Raw genomic sequence first — 15,682 nt, forward strand, 5'->3', positions numbered from 1 at the left:
TCTCTCTCTCTCTCTCTCTCTCTCTCTCTCTCTCTCTCTCTCTCTCTCTCTCTCTCTCTGTCTTTGTCTGTGTGTGTGTGTGTGTGTGTGCATTTTGTTATTATTCTTTTCTGTGGTCCTACAGTGTCTGGCAACAGATGTGACATTAGGATGTAAGCTCCTTGAGGGCAGAGATGGTTATTTGCCTTTATGGTATCCCTGTCTTTAGCACAATACCTGGCAAACAACAAGTGCTTAATAAATGCTTATTGCTTTGACTTGGCACTTAGAAAGCCAAAGTGGAAAGAAGACTGGATTTGGAGTGAGAAGACCGGGATTCCAATCCCAGCTCTTCCACTTACTATCTGTCTGACCTTAGAGAAGTCACAACCTCCGTGGAGACTGACTGATCTACGGAGTTTTGTTTCCCCTAGTTTTGTCTAATTTACAAACTTCAAAGGGAATGAATTTTTTATTTTATTTTATTTTATTTTATTTTATTTTAAAATAATAAGACTTGAGAGATGTGGAGGAATCTTTGTCTCACCTGCCTCATCTGAGAGGCTGCTGTGATGGTAGATTGAGCAATGGACTTCGTGTCTCTGGAAGACTTGGGCTGGAAACCCCCTTTTCCCCCCATTAATATGTACATTTCTTGATTTTCAGGCAACATTTTGTTTTTATCTTTCTCTGTATGCTAGGAATTTAGCGTTGTGCTTGCAAGTGCTTAATAAATGCTTGTGGATTGATTGATCCCCTCCCCCCCAAACCCGACTTAATTTAGCAGACTGACCCAAGGCAAGTCACTTACTAGGATCCTCACTTTCCTCATTAGTCAAATGAGGAGCCTAAATCCCAGAGTTTCTTGGAGACTTGAGTGAGATCATTATGGATAGGGATAGGGATTGGAGCCCTGGTATAGGAACTCTCCATTGAGGAATCTTCCTCTGCCAAAGCACATTGGCACTTTCTCTTCAATTTATTTTGTGTTAGAGTTACCTAGAGCCCTGAGAGAATTTCAAACCTCAATGCATCATATATATTTCCGTTACCATAGGCTTCAGATCTGGAACAGAACCTTCAGTTGTTGTTCAGTTGTTATTCAGTCATGACTGATTCTCCATGACCCCATTTGGGCTTTCTTGGCAAAGATACTGGACTGGTTTGCCATTTCCTTCTCCAGCTCATTTTACAGATGAGGAAACTGAGGCCAAGACGGTTAAGTGACTTGCCCAGGGTCACACAACTGATAAGTGTCTGAGGCTAGATTTGAACTTAGGGAGGTGAGTCCACCTGACTCCAGGCCCTTCACTCTATCCAGCCCCCTCATTTAACAAATAAGGAAACTGAGGCCCTTCAGGTCTGAAGTGCTAATTTTATTAAATGAAAGGGTCAGCTTTTTCTCTGGGGAGTCACCCTAAAAGCCTACCAGAAGGCTAGGGGAATAATATGGCAGAATTTCATTGACATCAGTAAGTAAGTAACCCATGTGCCTACCTGGGAAAAGAGCATGGGTTTCCCAGGATGTGTTCTCAGAAATCCATTACTCCCACCTGGTGAGTGTATTTTTCATACATGGAAGAAATGTACCTCCAGTGAGGCTAGAAAAAAAGGCAAGAGAGCTTACTTTCTTTTTCTTCAGGAATTATAAAGAGACTCTAGTGAGTTTGATCGCGTAAGGATAAATGGCATTAAAATAAGAGGCAGGCCTGAAGGCTGTTTGTAAAACTGTGTTCAAAACCAGGTTTGACTTCTACAGAGAAATTAGGCATGTAATTCATACCCACATTGTTCAATGATTTTTTTAACTGCTGTACTTTGATTCTTTGTCCTGACCACAGAGTTTAATATGGGACCGAGATCTATTGCACAGGCTCAGTATTTCTCTGAGGTTTATTTCTCTTTTAATACCTGTAATCAATAATGTCCTTCTAAGAAAATGTCAGGTTAAAAAAAAACAACCAACTAGATCATTTTTTAAATCACCTTACAATTGAATTTGTGGGGGGGGGAACTAAACTAAACTAAAAAATACTCTAAAAAACCTAAAACTAAGCTAAGCTAAAGCCCACCTTGATGATCACTTGCAGTACCTTGGCCTCCTCACTATGATCAAACACATTTCCCATTTCCACCTCCCTGCCTTTGCTTGGGTCAGTAATCTTTATCTGGACTGCTTTTCCTTCTCCCCCATGCTTCTATAAATACCATTTTCTCTAAGACTAAGGCTTCAATCCTGCCTTACAGGATTTTAGGCATTTAGATCGATAAATTTACGACTGGGAGACCAACGTGGAAGCCATCTGGTCTAGCTCCCCCATTTTACAGATGAGGAAACTGATATCCAAAGTGGTTAAGGGAAACATTCCAGTCCTCTTTCTCTGTTACGAAGCATTCAGAGTCCATATCGCCTACACAGAGCTTACATGTACTCAGTGAACTTGTTTGCTACTCATTTTAGGTGATTTGCTCATTTTCCCATCTAATTTGGTAGTTCCTTAAAGGTGGGGAATATATTTTCTATAATAATAGTTGATTTTCATATAGTGCTTTAAAGGTGGCAAAATACTTATTCTCAAAGTTGATCTTTACAATAGCCCTTTGAGATAAACGCTTCTTATCATCCCCATTTCACAGATGCATGACATCCAAAAAACTTGAGCTGTTTTGTTATTGTAACCAGAGCTGTCACCTACATCTGACAGAATTTTCTTTACTTTGCTAACAAGAGCAGGGCTTTTGAGAGTTAAATGACTTATGTCTATGATTCAAGAATTCTTAACCTTTTTTGGTGTCACGGACCCTACCTGTTTGGAAGCCTGGTAAAGCCTATGGACCCCTTCTTAGAGCAATGATTTTATTTTATTTTACTTTGGTGAGGCAATGGGGGTTAAGTGACTTGCCCAGGGTCACACAGCTAGTGTCAAGTGTCTGAAGTCAGATTTGAACTCAGGTCCTCCTGACTACAGGGCTGGCACTCTAGAGCAATGATTTTAAATGCAGAAACTCAGATTCATGGAATTACAAAGGAAACCAATTGTATTAAAATACAGTTATCACAATATTAAAGTAATACTAAGTGCATGGAACCCAGGTTAAAACTCCTGTGTGGATGTGATCTTGTCTAGGCATATCTCAGGGTGTAACACAACTAAGCAGAGTGATAAGACTCTCATCAAAATAGTTATCAATGTTTCCTTGTAAATTTCAGGGAGCTGACAGTTGACTACAATGTGGATTCTGGGCCAATCCTACATGAATCCTGTTTATGGGAATAAATAGCTTTTAAATGGTGCAGTAGATAGAGCATCGAGCCTGGCATCAGGAAGACTCATCTTCCTGAGTTCAAATCCAGCCTCAGATACTTACTAGCTCTGTGACCCAGGGCAGGTCACTTAACCTGTTGGCCTCAGTTTCCTCATCTATAAAATGAGCTGGAGAAGGAAATGGCAAACCACTCCAGTATCTTTGCCAAGAAAACCTCAAATGGGATCACAAAAAGAGCTGGACATGACTGAAAAATGAGTAAGCAACAAATAATTGCTTTTAAATCAGGCCACTAGTTTATTACATAAAAAAAGCAATATGACCTTGACAGCAGATCCTGTTTTTCTTTTGTCTTCTTAACCCCAGTGCCTGCAGCTTAGTAGGTACTTAACAAACATTTGTTAATTGATTTAAGCTAAGCCTCTTCCCAGAAAAGTGCTGTTATGAATTAATCTATTATTTTCATGATAATCAAGATCAAAACCACAAAACTGTGATATTATGAGGAATCCAAGATTATGATTATTCTATATTTTCTTTTTTCATTTTGGTTTACACCTCCTGTGAGTTGTAAAATTCCTTTTTCTCAATTTCTTTCTTTCCTTTTTTTTTTATTAAGAAGATTTTACAGAACCTTGAAACTGGTAATAAAGTAAGAAGTCTAAGAGATTTCAATGTGCTGAATTTTTCAAAATGGTAGTTTATTTTCTTATGTCTGCTAGGTAACACTACTATAAACAAGACCACAGAACTTGAGACAGGGAGACCCAATCTTTTCATTGGCAGCCATGTGTTGGTACCAAATAAAAGAGAAATTAATTTCCCCAGGGAGTGGAAGCCATCAATCAATTTCTTTGAATTTGCAACCAACCCTGGGTGTCCAAATATCTCTAACACTTTGAAACATTCTAAATCATATTTATTTTAAGATAACTGAAAAATATACACTATAAGTCTCTCCTTTGGGCAGTGATGAGGAGGGAAGAATTCTGCTGGTCCATTGCAAAATCAAACCCCTGCCCCCCAAACTTGAAAATGGCATCTCCAAGTCCTGTTCTTCCTTGCCACTAAGCCTGCCTGTGCTTTTTATTGGTTCATATGTTTCAATTAACCCAAATGTGATAGCTTGTCAGTATCTCATTCTAAGAGATAAATTTGTCATAAGAAAGAGCTGAAATGGTCAACTTTTAGCTCCTGTTGTTTTATTGTTTCTCCCTATGCCTGAGTCTGCTACTAGGGAATACACACTTTGGGGAGCAGCTGCTAGGATATATTTTATGGAGAAATATTTTAAGTTTCCTTTTTAATTTTCTTTCTATTATGCAGATTATTGCTTTTCAGGGTAAGAAAGGAAGAGAACAGATGGAAAAAGAAAAAAGAGTGATATATAAGACCATATACACTTGTGCATCATCTACATTTTATTTGGGTCTGTATATGTATATATGGATATGTGTGAGTATATATATGTGTGTGTGTATATATATATATACATACACACATATATATATGCATATATACATACACATACATATATACACACTATGTTTAGACTTTTCTGTAAAGAATATATACTGGTAAATATTCTAACATTGTCAAAATAATCTCCTCATCATCTTTAAAGGATTATTTGGCTTAATTACTTAGATTTAAGCATTTCTTCATTTAGATATACAGTATAAACCTTGTCATCTGAGTCACCTTGCCATTGTTTCCCTGTTATATTGACTGTGGGAATTAGCTTTGCTTACCTGTACATATTTGTTAAAAAGCTTTCTTTAAAAAAATTTCAGTTGGGGAGGCTGGAAAGGAGAGGGAGCTAAGAGTAAAGAAGAAAGGAAGGAAGGAAGGAAAGAAGGAAGGAAGAATATCATTGAAGCATTTTTTTAATGAATATAAAAGAAGAGAAGGAAGACCAGAAAAAATCACAAACAAGGCAGCATTGAAAGTTACATGTTGAACTTATTATGTTGTATTAATAAAGAATGATTGTTTTTCATGTTCTGATATAAATGCATATATATATATATATATGATTTTGTGGATACCATATATGTGTGTGTATGTGTGTATGTACACATACATATATGGGATGCCCTGTGCATGTATGCACATGTGTGTGTGTATGTGCACATATGTGTGTATACATAAACATTATATATAAAACATATATATTATATATAGTTTCATGTGTGTAAACATTATGTATGTGTCTATTGATCTATCTTGATGTTGATATTGGTAGATCAATAGATAGATAAATTCCTCTCCTAATTGTACTCCAGTGGAAAGAGTCCTAGACTTGCTGTGGGGAGAGAAAGGAGGGAGAACAGAGCCTCCAAAGTATAAGCCAGAGAGCTTGAAATGATGGTCATGGAATACCTCCGTACTATTAAATACTATTAAAAATGACAAAGGACATAGTTTTTGAGAAACATCAAGATACTACAAAGTGGTGCAGAGTGGAAAGAGCAGATGTAGGACAACAATTAATGCAATGGTAATTAATACAACATGCTAAAGACAACTTTGAAAGCCTTAAGAATTAGCACAATGACTGACTACCCTTGATTCCAGAGGACTCATGGGGAAGCTGACCGGCCCCTTTCTGACAAAGAAAGGATGGATTCAGGGTGGAGATTGGGATGCATGTTTTTTGGACATGGCCAATGTAGCAATTTTTTTCCTTAATTGCACATATTTGTCATGATAGCTTTTTTTTCTTTCTTTTTCTATGATGGGGGTAGATTTTTGTAAACTGAAAAAGTTTTAATTTCATTTTAAAATAATAATAAAAATAGCTAACATTTAATCATTTATATAAAGTTTTCCCCAAATCCTTAGTGCAATTTTAAGCTATTAATGCTTCTTTCCCTATAAATTCAGTGCCTGGCTAGTGATCTTCTTTTCTCCCCCAAACCCTGTCTTCATCAAACACCATGGATTTCTAGTTACAAAAGCTACTTAATTCCTATGACCTATATATACCCAGTCTAACTCAACCCAAGAACAGGATTAATCATACGTCACACCCACACCCACCCACACACACACACACACCCCTTTATCCAAGTTAAAAAAAAAAGTTACTTGGGTACTTATGGTACCTTAACATTCATTCAATAAGCATTTTTCAAGTCCTCTATGAGCTAGGTAGTATACTAGAAACTGAAAGGCAAAATTAAGTAATCACACCCTCAATGAGTTTACACTCTCCTGAGAACTTTGTTTAATCTCTATCTATCTTAACTTCCAACCCTCTCAGATCATTAGACTAGTGAGTCTAATCACCCTAATAGTGAGGCCCTCTGAATGGTACAATGTGTTATTCAAATGCTGACAAGGCCAAATTCAACCTGCATCAATTCTCATCCCCATCTTGACTCATTTTCTAGACCGTGTACTAAATAATTGAGCAAATCCCTAGAGTTCTGAATACATTTTAGAAAAGGCATGAACTTTACAACATTGACATTGTCATCAATTTCAGGTCCCAATTCTTGGTATCATCCTTTCCTCTTGACTTACACAATAAAATGGTAGATGTATACCTATTAAGGAGAATTTGGCCTTCAGCCTAAATTAAAATTTCATTCAAGAGTACATCTAACCTTTAACCACTGATTTGAAAGAAAAACGATGATATGTAAAAACTTAAATAGTAATATGGTACTCAAAATATATCTCCAAATATCAATATTTTACTTTCACCGAAAATGGTACTCTGAAATTTATATCTCCTTGACAGGAGATTCAACTTGGACATTTTTTTGGATCATGTTTGTTCATTTTTTAAAAAATGTTAGTGTCTGAATTATTTGCTTCTCAAAAAAATATATCTAAACATATATACATGCATACACACATGTACCAAGAAAATATACCTAAACATATATACATGCATACACACATACACCAAGAACTTATAAAGAGGGGATTCTTCTATTCACTAGTTGATTTTATATCTTTTTTTAAGTCTTATACTGGTCACAGCCCTAAAACAGTAGAGGTATCTAGTATTGCTTTAAAAAATTCTTTTTACGGTGGCGCAATCGATAGAACTCCAGCCTTGGAGTCAGGAGGACCTGAGTTCAAATCCAGCTTCAGACACTTGATACTTACTAGCTGTGTCTTCCTGGGCAAGTCATTTAACCCCGATTGCCTCTCCAAAAAAAATTCTTTTTATTATTGTCACAAGTATAGATTAATGCCTTTGTGGTTTCCTTTCATATATCTATGTTTTGTTGATGCCATCATAATTGAGTAAGATGCTGCAGGATGTAATATTAAGATAATTGTGGAGTCAAGTGGAATGTAAGATTCTTGAGGGGAGGAACTGGTTTTGGTTTCTATCTTTACAAGTCCCACATATAGCCCTCTACTTTGCTTACTCAAATATGTTAAATCAAGTCAGGAAAGACCTGGGTTTTTTTACATCCCATCTCAGTCACTCATTAGCTATGTGACCATGTGCCAGTCAGTCTCGGAATTTCAGTTCCCTCTTCAATAAAATGGAGAGAAAACTACCTACTATTTCTAACCCATAGGATTGTTGTGATACTTACATGAGGTAATGTATGTAAAGTACCCTGTAAACCTTTAAAAATGCTATATAAATGTCAATTATTATTATATTATGTCAGCAACCATGTAGGCACTGCCAAAAAACATTTATGGGGTCAGCTCATCTATAAATTATTCTTGCCTAACATATCAGCCTGCTCCATCAACTAGTGGAAAAGCTGCAGACTGTTGGTTTCCCTTTAAGGGAATGGGGATCAAACAGATTCCAGGACAGTTACCACTTGACCCCCAGAGGGCTTGAACAGTGGATCTAATTCCACAAATAGTTGTGTTGTTTGGATGGTACAAACATATCATTAGCTAACCCTAACTGAAATTCCCAGGCAATGGAAATGTACCAGCTCAGATATTTGGAGACGAGACTCCTCCCCTCATCCCCTTCCTTCTGCCTTCCTTTCTCTGTGGGCCACATGTTTAACCTCCAATTCTCAGGATCTTTCCCAAGCTGACATTTTAGTACTTTTCCAAGTGGGATTGCTGTTTCTGTAGAGCAAATCCCCTTCTCTCCAGTTGACTCTTAAATCATTCAGCACACATTTTACTATTCAGGTAAAAATTCATAAATTGCTGTTGCTTTAAGTGGGAGATTTGCCCTGTTGTTCAGGAGAGGATAATAGGGCCTATTGTGTGGGGATGCTGTTGTAGCACAGGTCCACTAAATATCTTTTCATTCAGCACCTTAACAGAGGAAATCTCCCATGGTCATCCTCCCTCTCCCTGCTCCCCCAATCCCCTGGAGTCTCTATTTCTCTAAGCTTAGTGAATGTAAGATTTGAGACGGCTTGACAATATGGGGGATAGAGTGATGGGCTCAGAATTGGGAAGACTGGAATCCAAATCCTGCCTCAAATACTTATTGTAATGTATGATACTGGGCAAGTCACTTCTCCTTTCTGGGCCTCAGTTTCCTCATCTGTAAAAAGGGGGTAGGACTCAGTGGCCTCCATAGTCTCTTCAATGTTCAAGCCTATATCATAGGATTTATCATGAAGCTACCTGCAATGAAGTAATTGAGGAGAGAAAAGGAGAGGAGAAGAGAGAAGAGAAGAAGAGAGGAGAGGAGAAGAAAGGAGAAGAGAGAAGAGGAGAGGAGAGGAGAGGAAAGAAAGATAGAAGGAACCTCAGAGACCATCAAGCCCAACCACGTTATTTTGTAGATGAGGAAACTGAGGTATGAAGCAGTTTATTCTGAAACCTAGAAGATGCTGGTGCTCAAAATTACTCAACTTCTTCATTTTGCAAATTAAGAAAATGGAGCAGAGAAAGCCTGGCCAACTTGCCCAGGGTCATACAGCTAATTAGGGAGAGAACCAAGACCCTGCCTACCAAACTTGATGATATCAATGAGTAGCTCCACAGAACCATTTTTAAAAATGGTCCCAAAGCATGTCTGCTTATAAGCCTTTCTTTATAGAAGAATAAAAGGAAATTCAGAGGTTGGTTAGTCTAGGAGACAATAATAATCTAATATTTTCATCACATTAATGTTTGCAAAACACTTTACATATATTATCTCATCTGATCCTCCCAACAGGCCTATGAAAATGGTGCTATTATCATATCCCCAATTTCCAGTTGAGGAAAATGAGGCTGACAGATTAAGTTCCTTGCCCAGGGTCCTGCATTAGCTGTGGGATTCAGACATTAGCCTTTTGGACCAATTTCTTCCCTCTCTCCACTGTCACAGAGCTATCTGGGTTCTTCTTACAAAGGAGGGCTTGGAGATCCATAGCATGTGATGTTACACTCTGTGTTGAGACTCACAGTTCCACTTCTGTCACTGGATTTTTTTAAAAAGAGCAAATTCTTGAATTATTGAGAAGAATTTTCCTTAGAGTGATTCCTCTCTAGGCCTAAAAGTCTCATTTTTTTTTACACAAAGTAAATGGATGCACTCTCATCTTTAATCTTCTCATTCTCTTTGAGTTTATTTCATTTGTTCTGTAGCCAGGTCACTTACTGTCATTTTATATTCATTGCCAGTATTTTTTTCACTCTTAGTTTTATCTGTATGTTTTGTTCTTACGTTACGTACATTTTCAGATTACTGCCACTTTGTGAGAGGGCTCTTACGACAAAATAAAACAATTAAGTTAAATTAATACAGTGACCTTATCTGAAAGTTCACGTAACATTTCATATCTGTAGCATCCTCCCCATCTATTTTTTCAATGAACAGAAAACTGTTTCCTCTCCCTCTCGTCCCTGCCCCATCGAGAAAACAAGAAAACTCAAAAAAGTACCTTTGCTTGAGCTACAGTCAAGCAAAAAGAATTCCCTTGATGGCTGTACTCTGTGTGTTTATATAAGTGTGTGTGTATGTGCATATATATGGATGAATGTATGGTGTTATTATATATGTATGTATGTGTGTATATACATATATGTGTGTGTGTGTATGCATATGTGTGTATGCAAAAATAAGTACCGTAAATCCATCATCTCTCTGTAAGGGATGGCATGTTCCATTATCAGTGCTATAGAATCATTCCTGATCATTGCATTGCTCATAGTTCTCACAGCATTCAAAGTTATTTTTACATTTTTGTATCCATTGTTCTCCTGGTTTTATTCCTTTTATTCTTCATTAACTTATAAAAGTCTTCAAAATTGTTCATTTTTATAATATTGATGTTATTAGCATAATTTGTCTGGTTCTACTCACTTCACTCCGCATCAGTTCATACAAGTCTTTCCATGTCTTTTTGAAATCATCTATTTCTTAATTTCTCACAAAACAATAGAATCCATCACATTCATAGACCACAACTTATTTAGCCATCCCTCAATTATTGGAATTCCAGTTTTTACCACCACTAAAAGAGATGCTATAAATATTTTTGTGCCTAAAGATTTTTCTCCTATTTCTTTGATATCTTTTGGGCATAGGCCTATCAGTGGTACAGCTGGATCAGAGAATCCACACCCATTCTATTTAGTAACATTTTGTATATAATTTTCAATTGCTATCCCAGAACGGTTATACCCATTCACAGGCCCACCAATAGTACATCAGTGTGCCTCTTTGCCCACTGCCCCTCCAGTATATACCATTTTCATTTTCTGTCAACTCTGCCTCTCTGATGTGTTGAGATGGAACCTTAGAATTGCTTTAATCTGCATTTCTCCAATTAGCAGTGATTTGGAACATTTTTACAGTGTCTATGAATAGCCCAAGCTTCTTCTCTTGAGAACTAACAAGTCATAACTTTAGACTACTTATCAATTTAGGGAATAACTCTTCTTCCTATAAATGTGAATCATTTCCTTATATATCTTGGCAATGATACCTTTCTCAGAGAAACTTTGCTGCAAAGATTTTCCCCCAATTAATTGCTCTTCTGTTAGTCTTAGCTTTATTTGAATTGCCAGTATTTTAAGCTTACATCAGCATGGCAGCTTGGGATAGCGGTTCAAGGGCTAAGCTTGGAATCAGGAAGACCCAGGTTCATAGCCTGACTTTCATCGATGACTCTGGAGGAGAGAGTGAGATTGATGACTTTGCTCAGTTCTGCTTCACTCAGACCCAATTCATGTGGTAGTCAAGACATCCCCCTCATGATGTCATTGGTCCTCTTTGAGAACAAAGGATGAACAACAACAATAGCTGTGTGCCCTTGGACAAGTCACTTAACAGTAAGTGCCTCAGACAACACCTTGGGATTTAACAACTAAGTCATAAGCTGGATGCAATCCAGCCGTCACCTGGAACTCACTGTTCCCAAGCTGGCATTTTCACTGACCTTTCCTCCAGTCCTGTTCTATGAAACCTAAAGCTTGATCTTAGACTCAAGTGTCTTCAAGTCTTGGATGGGTCCTCTGATCCTGGAAGAAGGAGTCTCTAGAGCCACCCGCAGAAGGAAAATCAATGCCTTTGAGTTTTATTAAACAAAGCTCAAGTCCCTCTTTTTTTTAAAATTGTTTTCTTTTCCCTGAGATGTGAGGGAGAACCTCCCTGCCGAGCAGTGACTCTAATTCAGCCCATGGAGCTTGCACTTTCTGGTTCCCTTCCTCATTTGTTTTACAGAAGAAATTTATTTCTCTCCTTGCATAATGTGACAGGATCACACTGAGCCCCTCAAGCCTTTGTCTGCCAAACCCCCAAGATGCAGAATTTGTATCCCCTCTTAACCAGCAAGGGATGGTGACCTGTACACAGAGCCAGTGGTTTCCCCCTGCAGAGTCCCTAACTCTTTCTTCATTACTGGAGTTCATGCGAAGGTCTTTGCTCATACAGTGGAGAGCTCTTCGCTTGGCAAAGGGTTACACGCAGCGCACATCAAGATGGAAAGGTTCCAGAGGGGCTCAAATATTTGAAAAGCAAATGCAAATCCTTCCTTTCTCAGACAAAACTAGAACTTAGAGTTAACTGTAAATTGTACTTTTTCTCCTTCTGTGGCAGGTCAAGTGGACCATGAATATATAAGAATGTGGGAGCCTGAGCTGCTCATAAATGCAGGTCCCTGGCCTCCTATATACTTCTGACTGTTTGACCCTGCTGCAGCAGATGTAGATAAGCCTTATGGATGAACAAGGGAGATGGATCCCATAAACACTCTCTAGAGATAAAAGGGGTCATTGAATGAAATGGTAGAACATGCTTGCCCCTTAGGTAGGCAGCCTGGTATAGTGAAGAGAGGATAGAGTGATTGGATTTGGATTCAGGAAGACCTGGCCACAAATCCTACCCCTGACACTTAGTAGCTGTATAACATTGGGTAAATCATTTGATCTCTCTGAGCCTCAGTTTCCACATCTGTAAAATGGGGGTTATAAATACCTTTAGCATTTACATCACAGGGTTGTTATGAGGTTCAAATAAGATAACATGTGCAAAGCATTTTAGACATTTCATTTAAAGATCTACATAAATTATTATTATTATTAGTTCATATATTTGGTGTGAGGAAAGCCTATTATAAACTTAATAGTAGGAGTTAAATGTGAGTTATTCTTGTTATCCTTACAAGAATATTGCTTCAATTTCCTTTCTAGACCAGATGGCCTTGCAGTCTTGGCCAACTCAGATTCTGTGATTCTATCTGGTATCTTGTCCACCTCAGCACATGGAGGCTACCTAACCTTCTCCTAGTTGGAGAATGGAGACCCCAGTTAAGTAGACCCCACTGAAGTCAAGCAGAAACTCCCAGAACAAAGCCAGTCCAAGGCCCCTTCCAGCCCTAGAGGTCTGGTCAAATTAAGAATCTATCAGGCTATCTGATATCTCATTGTCCAGATCTACAGAGGCTTTGCTTAAGTTAGAACCATGTACCATAGATTATGGAAGCAAAAGAAACCTTTGAGATCGTCTAATCCAGGTTCTCTGATTGGACAGATGAGGAACTGAGGCCCACTGGGGTTAAGTGACATTCTCAAGGCCATATGGCTGGTTAGTGGTAGAACTAGAGCTAGAACACAGTTCCCTTAATTAGTTGGAGCCAGGTTCAGAGAGCTGATTGTTAAATTTTCAGTGTGAGCATTTACACATTGGAAATTGGTGAATGCTATAAAGCACAGCTTGATTTATTGTTTTATTGATTGTCTGGACTTCAGAAAGTGATTGAGAAAATATTAATAATGCTGACTTAACTTAAAAGTCTGTTTTTTAATCCTCCCCACCCCCACAAGCTGGTTGCTAAACATTTACCAGCACTCCCCTGCCTTAATTCTTAATCTGAACTCTTTCCACTATACCACACTGCTGTTTCTAGGCTTTATATCTACATTATGTGTATATACACACACACACACAAATACGTGCACACGCACACACACACATTCCTGCATAGATCTGGCAAGGGTGGTGTCTTCTGAACCATAGCCAAAAATTTGCACCAAGACAGACACTGATGAGATACTGCTGACAGTTGCCCTCCTGCTTTTATCTCATGGACCAAGGGTACTAACAGTTGTTACAACACACATGTCCCACATCTGCTCTGTCATGCTAGGTTGAGAAAGGCTCCCAGCAGTCTCTCATCTGCCATCTTTCTACGCTTGTTTTGAACATCAAAGTCCCATTGCATAGCCCAAAAATCCCAGGATTAAATAAAGCTGAATTGAACAGTCCCATTCAAGACGTTTTATCGCAGATAACGTCTTACTTAATTGACCCATTGTGCCCCTTTACAATCTTTTCCAGTATTTTCCCCAGATGGTTGTTCTTCCCAGAGTTCAGTTTTTAGTAGAAACACCTTAGCTTCTCAGGCTGCTACTTGAAGGCAGATAATAGAATTAGAGGATCCCCAACAGATAAGATGTGTGACATAAGCAGACAGGACACTCACCTTTTGTTACAGTAGTATTAGATGTGAGACATCTCTGCATAATGGATTCTATTCCAGTGAAATGGAAGCTGCTTAAGGGGAAAGAATTCTTCCTTTTTAGCTTTCGCTCCTTAGTAACTAGTACAGTGCTAGGCACATAGGATCATAGATTTATTTATTAGATTTATTTATTTATTTATTTATTAGATTGATTTATTAGAAGGGAATTTAGAGCTTATCTCATCCCCCTCAATTTATTTTACAGATAAGAAAACTGAAGCCTCCATAAGGTTCAATGATTTGACCAATGTCATACAGGTACCAAGGGGCAGAACCTAAATTTGAACTCAAGTCCTCTGACACTAAATCCAGCCCTCTTTCCACTGCACCAATCTGAGAGAAGGTCGCTGCTGACCTGGAGTCCATTCTGCGTCAGGGTTTAGAAGATTCTCTAATATTCCAAGGCAGTCTCCTCCTTTCCACTCCCCAATACTCATCTTGATTATCTGGATCCAGGGTAGGGATCTGTTCTTTCAGGTTCCCAGGAATGACTCCAGCCAACTAATGGTAGATTCTGTGTATCAGCCTTGGTGGGACTTGTTGCTTCAGTCCTTGAGTTGTCTATGGAGAGTCTTGATGATGTTGGGTTGTCTATGGAGAGGCTTGGCAATTGGAGGCATCTGATGGCCATTTGAAGAGGCCAGTGCCCAGAAAGGAGAGTTACTTTCAGTATGTGTCCAATAAATTTTTATTGTGTTGAATTTTTTGGATGTACTCTCTATGTTACTTAGCACAGCATCGATCCCATGTAAGTCACTTGTATATCAGACTGATTGGTGGATCAAGAAGGGATAGTCTTCCATTTCCATGTCCTTGCATTGACCTGTTCCAGCCCTTAGAATGTCCTCCCTCTTCACTTTTGCTTTATTGAATCCCTTCCTCCAAGACACAACTCTGGGTACCATTTTCTCAGTGAAACTTTTCCTGATCTCCAACTGCTAATGACTTCCCTCCTCAGATTACCTTGCAGTTATTTGGAGTTTTTCTCGTTTGAATAGGCATTCTTTCATGTAGTGTATTTATATGTCCAGTTCCTAGCACAGAGCCTGGAACATAGCAGGTGTTTAATGAATGCTTGTCAATTCATTTATTCACATTAAAAAGGAATTGTATCTAGTAGGTACTTAATAAATGTTTGTTGACGTCAATAGAATTTTGAAGTCCTTTAATCCTATGTTCTCTTTTCATAGTGATGAGAACAATTAGAGGAGGAAAAGATAGATGGATGCTTCCGGTTTCTCCTCTAAAGAAAATGATACAGAGACTGGGAAGGATAAAATTAAAATGGCAATCAAAGAGTTGAAACTTAAGATAATTAAGGGCAGAGTAAGAGAGCACCTTGCTGCATGCAGTAGGTTCAAGTCTTCAGCCTCCAGTCCAAACTACATCCTAGACTACTGAAAGGCCTGGTAAATGGGATTATCATATTGCTGTGAAGGTCATCCAGTGAGTGGGAGAGGTGCCATAGGACAAAAGGAGGGCAAATCTCACATTGATTTACAGAAGAAGAAAAAGGAAGGAAGGAA

The sequence above is a fragment of the Vombatus ursinus genome, unplaced genomic scaffold, assembly GCF_900497805.2.
Source record: "Vombatus ursinus unplaced genomic scaffold, bare-nosed wombat genome assembly UNPS02014799.1, whole genome shotgun sequence".
Taxonomy (NCBI): Eukaryota; Metazoa; Chordata; class Mammalia; order Diprotodontia; family Vombatidae; genus Vombatus; species Vombatus ursinus.